At 46.6% G+C, this 7,758-nt stretch overlaps 1 protein-coding gene across 2 annotated transcripts in view; it reads left to right on the top strand.

Annotated features, from left to right (window-relative positions):
* The first annotated feature begins 3,969 nt into the window (after window positions 1–3,969).
* TFRC (transferrin receptor) overlaps window positions 3,970–7,758 on the top strand; it is a 28,491-nt gene continuing 24,702 nt past the window's right edge. Inside the window, exon 1 of one of the 2 annotated variants that reach the window (XM_079977843.1) lies at window positions 3,970–3,994. The gene's annotated coding sequence lies outside the window, so the exon portion shown is untranslated. Of the gene's footprint in view, window positions 3,995–6,070; window positions 6,210–7,758 lie in introns of those variants that run through there. The other variant, XM_079977842.1, reaches the window with a different exon arrangement.

Here is a 7,758-nt window from a genome sequence, read left to right as displayed (position 1 = left end):
GGATTATATATATATATATATATTTGGGGGGGGGGGATGAACGAATTCCTATGCCCCACAAATAACCCAGAGATGCATTTTAAATAAAAGCACACATTCTACTCATGTAAAAACACACCGATTCCCAGATCGTCCGCAAGCCAGATTGAGAAGGCAATTGGGCCAGATCCGGCCCCCGGGCCTTAGGTTGCTTACCCATGCTCCACCTGCTGCAATCCTGCTAATTATCAGCCCACCCAAAATGCACTACTGTATTTGCATTTTTAAAGAACCTTCATGGTGAATGCAGATACTGTGCTTCACTTCTAGTTTAGCCTACAGCCCCAGTGTTAAACAACAACTACATTTCGGATATACCAAATGTGAATTAAGACAAAACTTGTGTGAGCCAACTTTCTTCCTTCGCGTCTCTCTTCAAAACCTAGCTTTCATGAAGAAGACATTAGAACCTCTTTCTCCCTGAACCCCACCTGTTGCCAAGCATAAGTAAATAAATATAACGTGCTGTATATGCATTCCCCTGTTTTCCCTCTGATTCCATCTCTCTCCCTTGGGTTGAATTTTAAAATTGTAAGCTCCTCGGGGCAACGGCCAGTTCTCTTACACTTTCGTAAAGTGCCAAACGCCCATGCAGTTATGATGTTATATAACTAGCTAGCTAACTCATAACAGCTGCAAGCGAACATATCCAAGATTTGGAAGACGGCAACCTTTTTGTGGCAAAGATTGGAGAGTCAGAATCTGTGGACATGCAAAGACCTGCTTTATTCGGTCTAGTGCTTGTTCCAAGTAGTTGCTTACAAGGAGGAATATGCACCTCACCTGGACTACACTAGGAGAGAAATGGCTGGGAAAGAATTAAGTACCTACGCTTTCTGGCATTCTTTTGAGACTATATAATATATATGTATATGTCCCTGACTATTTTAAGACTACTTATATATATTAATAAGTATATATCCCTGAGTGCCATCTTAATTAATAGGAACCACTTGCTTCCCCAAGACAGAGAAGTCACTTCTCAAAGATGTAAAAGAGGGAAGCTTTCAGACTTTATAGCTAATAATAAGGGTGATCACTTGATGGATAACACAAGGCTGTGGAGTTGGAGTTGTTGTTTTTGCCTTTGAAGGACTTGGCAACCACCTTCCTCCATAACTTCTTCATCTGTGTTCTTTGCCCTTTGGTTACTGGCAAGTAATAAAAGCTGCTGGCTTCCAAATGCCCTTATATAATGTATGTGGTTGCAGAAACAAGTCTTGCGACACCTTAAAGTCTTAACAAAATTATTTTGTCATAGCGATGTACTTTTCTGCACTCTGCAGGGGGAGGGCGGGATATAAATAATTTTAATAATAATAATATTTATGTTTAGGCGAACCTACCCAGATATGTAGAAAGCTGGTAGGTGTTTAATCTTATCTTTGAATGTTTCAAATAGCTGATTTTATTGATGATTTTATTATCTTTTGTAAGCAGCTCTGACATGTTTTCCCCAGCCCTGACGATCAAGCAGTATATAAAAATTTATGTAGTAAATATTTGGGCCACTTTGTCACGTGCAGCAAAGCGAAAGAGGAATGGCGCGTCTTGTGCTCTGGTTTCAGGGGAAAGGCTTAGAAAATGACTATTAAGTGGTTTCCAGCTGTAATGCTTAAGAGATATGAAAAAAAAGGTCTAGAAATAAGTAAAAACCAATGGTGAGGATTTGCTGAACTAACAATTTGAATTGGAATACAAGAAAGGGAGGTATGAGGAGGTCTGGAAAATAAGTTACAAGAAAATAAGTAATGGAAATTCTATGTGTTTTTAATTGTTTTTGTTTTTGTGTTTTTGTTATTTTTTCTTTTTCTTTTATATTGTATTATTTTTTGAAAACTTTAATAAATATTCTATAAAAAAAAATAGAAAATGACTTAAGTGGCAAGAGGATCGGAGCACCTTCGCTGCGCTGCATAAAACCTATGCCAAGTGCCGAGGAAAGGCATGGCAACTTATGTCCCTCAAACTTCTATGACAAACCTAGACAGCATCTTAAAAAGCAGAGACATCACCTTGCCAACAAAGGGGGTACCTCAGGTTAAGTACTTAATTCGTTCCGGAGGTCCGTTCTTAACCTGAAACTGTTCTTAACCTGAAGCACCATTTTAGCTAATGGGGCCTCCTGCTGCTGCGCGATTTCTGTTCTCATCCTGAAGCAAAGTTCTTAACCCGAGGTACTATTTCTGGGTTAGCGGAGTCTGTAACCTGAAGCGTCTGTAACCTGAGGTACCACTGTATAGTTCAAGCTCTGGTTTTCCCAGTAGTGATGCATGGAAGTGAGAGCTGGACCATCAAGAAGGCTGATCGCCGAAGAATGGATGCTTTTGAATTCTGGTGCTGGAGGAGACTCTTGAGAGTCCCCTGGACTGCAAGAAGATCAAACCTCTCCATTCTGAAGGAAATCAGCCCTGAGTGCTCCCTGGAAGGACAGATCCTGAAGCTGAGGCTCCAATACTTTGGCCACCTCAGGAGAAGAGAAGACTCCCTGGAAAAGACCCTGATGCTGGGAAAGATGGAGGGCACAAGGAGAAGGGGACGACAGAGGACGAGATGGTGGGACAGTGTTCTCGAAGCTACAAACAGGAGTTTGACCAAACTGCGGGAGGCAGTGGAGGACAGGAGGGCCTGGCGTGCTCTGGTCCAGGGGGTCACGAAGAGGCGGACACCACTAAGCAACAACAACTTCTATGAGGAGCGAGGCCATTCCTTCCTCTTTCCCGCCCTTCTCAGGCCGCGCATTTTCTTTTTCCCGCCTTTTTCGCGTCCCTCCCCTCCCCTCCCCCACGGCCGTTTAGCTTCGCTTCCCTCAGAAACTCCCTGCGGGCGACCGGCTCCGCCACCGAACCTGAAACCTGTCAGGTGACCGAGATAACATTGAAATAAAAATAAAAATAAAAAAACCCTCCTTTGTTTTCGTCGCTTTAAAGAAAGCTGTGATTCTCTCTCCGGCGCGAGGGGAGAGGCCGCGGACGGACCTTTGCACTTGTAGTAGTAATCGATGCTGATTCTCCCTCAACCCCCCCCCCCCGTTCTCGCGCTTCCTTTCGTGCCTTTTTAAATTAAATTAAATTTAAATTAAAGCTCTGAGGGGACAGCGACCGGGACCCATTTTTTTTCCTCAGCTACGTTTTTGGGGTTTTTTTGGGGTGGGTGGTATTAACGCCGCCCTCCTGCCTCGGAAGCTGCAGCCACAAGCGACGGTTTCTTGAGGGGGGAAGGAGGGTGGCCTGTTGTCATGGAGGGTAAAATGAGAGCTTCGAGGCGCTTTCAAGGCTGTCATAGAATTGTCGCGTTGGAAGGGACCACAAGGGGTCATCTAGCCCAACCCGGCATGACAAGAATCTGCCATAGACCCGTAGAGCGGGCAGGGATTGCATAAACAGGTTCATTACACGGGGCGAGGGGGACGCCATTTCTGTGCGCTGTCAGAGAAGCCCCTCCAAGACCCAAGCAGCAGGTGCTCCGAGTGTTTGTTATCTCCCGCCTCAGGCCAATTACAGACATGACGAGCGACCCGCGTCTTCGCTAAAGGCGCGCCTGAGGCGGAAGCCCCAGCCTCAGAAAACCATCTCCATCGTACTATTTGCTTAAAAGGCGTTTAAAAGGCTGAAAGCCCGTTTAAGCTGCCTGAGGGCCGACAGCCTCGCTCTTTGCCCGAAGGAGAGGACGTTCAGTTTTATTATTTTCTATGTGTTGGGGGGGGGGAGAGAGGTTCCCACCGCTTCCCGTGCGCGTCGGACCCGCGTCTCAGCATTCCCACGTGCAGCGGCGTGTCGGACGCGGCCTCGGGGCGAGCTCCGCCCAGCCGCTCCTTGAAAAGCGGGTCGCGCGCTCACGCCGCCGGTGGGCGGGGCTCCGGGCTGCCCTTTTTACGCGCCTGCGCGCGACGTTCCTGGACGCCCTTTCCTTGTAGACCGAGCTGGTTGCGCTTGCGAGGGCCTGCCTGGGAAAGGTGATGCGCCGGGGGAGGCGGATGCGTGGCCGCGGGGGAGGCCGCGGGGAGAAGGGCTTTTCCCGGGAGGAGGGGGTCTCGCGTGCGGCAGCCAGCCCCAGAGGGCGCGGGCGCGTGCTCCGTCTGGCTGTGGTCCAGGTCCGTGCAAATGCCGCATGGCAGCTGCACCCTTTGCAAGGCGGCTTCGCACAGCCTCGCGCTCCAGGCACGCTCATTCCCTCTCCTCCCATTCATTTGCCTACAGAGCTCGCTGGCGGGCGGGGGGGGGGGGAAGCTTCTGCGCGAGGCTTTGCATTATGCAATGGGAGAGGCTGGCTCTGGCAACTTGGGGCTGGGCATAGCTATCCCCTTTGCATTGCGGCCCTAAAAGGGCTCTTCGCCTAAAAGGGGCCCTTCGCCCTCGCAAGTCCCTTTCCCCCTTTTTCCCCCTTTGTTAAAAGTCTCCGCGCATTTCTTGCGCCGCGGTCGATCTCCTTGTAAGCTTGCCTACGTGACGTTGCTCGGCTTTGACCTTTTCTTTAGGCCGACCAGGGCTGGAGGCGCCCCTTCTCCGCAGAATGGGCGGCGGGGTCAAGTAAGGGCGGGCGGGCGGGCGGGGAAGATCTCCAGGCTAATGGGTTGTTTGAGGCGGGGGGGGGGGGGAATGCAATTTGTGGCCTTTGTGCTTTGTAGAGCAGAGCTGAAATCGTGCTTCTCGACAGGAGGGAATAGGAAAGGCGCTACAGAAGTCTTGGGGGGGTGTTTTACCGTTTACTAGTGGAAAGTATCCGGGGAGAACGTGGGGCATGTATGCTTTTTGTATAGTTGCAGGATCCTGTTGTTAGGGCTAGGAGCCCTTAGGTGAACCTCCATGGGTTTGGCTGGGGAGGGGAGCTCTACATGTGCTTGGAGCGCATGGCTCCATATTTCCTGACCTTGAAGGGATAACATGCTGGGAAAGGAAGGGGTGAGGCAACAAGCCTGCCCATTGGCTGGTACTGCTTCTCCCTCGCGGTTTCTGCCCCAGCATGCTTATATAAAGAATAACGATGGGTTATTACAGGAGACTCATTTTTCTTGATATTTCTGGGCCCAGGGCCTTTTACTCATCTTCGTTTCAATTCTTTGTTCTGCCCACTCATGTGCTTGTCTGCTGGTGCAGTATGACTTGCTGCTTTTCCATTAATTTTCCTCTTCCTGCCCAGTGCGGAGTTGTTGAGGAAGGCTGCCTTGTTAGGCGTAGTGCCAAATAGAGGGAAACCCTTGGTTCATCTAGTTTACATTGACCAGCCATGGCTCTCCAGGATTTCGGACAGGAGATTCCCCCAAATCTCTACCAGCAAGCTTTATTTGGAGAACACTTTAAATGTATAGTGTGTATGCAGTCCAAGTTAAAAGGAGCTTCAGAAACAAATCTTGCCTAGAAGAGCTTCTGTAGAAGCTTGTGTCACCACCCTAAAGTACATCCTTAGGACATGGTTTGCGTTGCTGTGCAAATGTGGCGGACCCTTGCATCACAGGTTAATTGTGCAGTCGGACCGGTTAAGAATAGAGGAGAGATGGAAGGGAAGTAGATGCAATAGTTGAGTGCCTTTAAATCTACCGTGAGTTCCCACAGAATCCCACCACACATGTAGGGCAGAGATGTTTGACCGTTCTGATGACTTTGTGGCAAGTGGCTGCTACTGCATGCTAGAACATTATTTAATTCAACAGGACTTCTTTTAAGAAGGCAACATTAGGATTCTTCTGTTAAACAATTACTTAAATAGTAATGGCAGCGTGATTGAGGTTTTCATGTTTTCCAGGTTTTTTTTTACTGCATATAAATGTGAAGGCGAAGGGAGGTGACACTAACCTTTGATCAGCAGAGTGCTTAGCAGCTGCATCAGCAGCCATTAAGCAGGGGTGGCAAATTGTTTTAGTGCTGGTAGGATCAGGGGTAAAAGGAGGCACTGAGGGGGGCAGCCTATAAGGGGTTGAGCCTTAGTGTGAGTGGCAGAGGGAGCTCTTATTTGTTTTACTAGCTAGAAATCCTGGTGAGGGGGGACAGCCCATGAAGGGAGGGGTGTTGGGCGGGGCCTCGCTGTGAGAGGTGGGTTGGTTTCATATATGCACTCTTAACCACAAACCTCTTACCTCATGGCTTTAATGGGAGTCTGGGGTGAGAGGCTAAACTGAAGGTGATTGAAGCCATCTATTGCCGACAGTGTCTTCCAGAGAGGATTACTGAGAGGTGATTTTGAGCACTTTATAGTAAATGATCAAGCAGCTAGGAACTGTCTGCACTTTTTAACCTATATGAAAAAAAATGTGCACTTCACTAATTTTTTTAAGCATTTGGCATAGTACTGCCATGTGCTGCCTTCTGATTATATTGTAAAATAACTGCATTGGAAATGTTTTGCATATCTGTCTCTGGTTTATTATTTGCTTTAGCTAACGGATATGCTTTAAGTATGTTATAATGAAATGTTATGTCCCTGTTACCAAAATGAATTATTTGGATTCTATACTATGTTTTGAAATGAATTAGCATTTAGATAGTTATAGTTATGATATATTGATTTGCATTTTTTTTGTACTTGAGATATTTTATGCACTGTAGAAAGCAGGCTAGAAATTGAAATAATAAATACATATTTTATAAATAAAAATGGGGTGTATAGTCTGGTTGACAGTAAAGTTACGCTAAACAGATCAATGCTTCCCATGTACATGAAGGTTCAAGGTGAGTTGACTTGTTTTAGGACAGTTTCAACAAGCAGTTTGTGCCACCTAGTCAGTGGTTTTGCTTTCTGGCACACCTTGGGCTCTGCCATTCATGGTGCCCTGCAGATACTGAAATGAAAACTTAGCCACCAATGGAAAGCCTTGGCAGTGAGCTGGTGACACACCTAGTGCTACTGTAAACATTAGTTTGTGAAGTTATAGGTAAAGTATATCTATTACTTTTGTGCCTTGCCGTGAATGAAAATAAGTTCTAAGAGTTCTAGAACTCTTGACTGCTATAATAGTGCAAGGTATGGTAAGATTAAATCAGGCCAAACTGGCTTGTTTGACTCCTTCATAAACTGTTAGAACAAACTGGTAATTCCAGCATATTGCAACTGCAGTGTTTCTGGCAATCCCAGAACCTACTCAAACAAGCTAAATAAGGCAGTGTGCTGAACCAGTTTGTGAATGAAATAGTGAAGAACTTTATTACTTTACGTTCCAGATTCTTACTGGCTCAACTTCCTGTGGCAGAATATTAAGACAGTAGAGCACAAGTGCAATTAAAATATTAATTATGTGGTCCTCCACATGTTGGACTCAACAGCCCCAGCCAGCCTGGGCAGTTGTCAGGGATAATGGGAGTCGCTATCCAACAATATCCAGAGGACTACAGGTTCATCATCACTACTTATGTAGATGCTTGGAATGTGGATGTGTAATAACTTAAAAGTTTAACCTGAGGTTTGCCACTTCTGTAAGCTGTTTCTGGTTTGGTGTTTAATGGAGCTGTGTGCTTGTTGATCCACTTCAGTAGCTGCAAGCATTTAACACCTACCTAACGAGGCCACAGGTGTAAAAGGTGATTCTGTGTACCCTAGTATTCCTGAAGTTGAAGTTTGAAAGGGACATATCAGTTGCCTCCTTCTGTGGAAGACTCATTGCTTTCTACAGAAAGGTGGAGTTCATTTGCTTGCTATCTAGTGCATAGCAGCTTATCCAGTTTTCCTCGAAGCGGTTATCTTCTCTGGCCAGGCTATGGGATCATTTGCTGGTGTGTAATAGCCAGA

The sequence above is a fragment of the Podarcis cretensis genome (genome assembly GCF_951804945.1).
Source record: "Podarcis cretensis genome assembly, chromosome: 5".
Lineage (NCBI taxonomy): Eukaryota > Metazoa > Chordata > Lepidosauria > Squamata > Lacertidae > Podarcis > Podarcis cretensis.
Note: the sequence above shows the minus strand (reverse complement) of the source record. Positions and strands in the feature narration are given on the sequence as shown.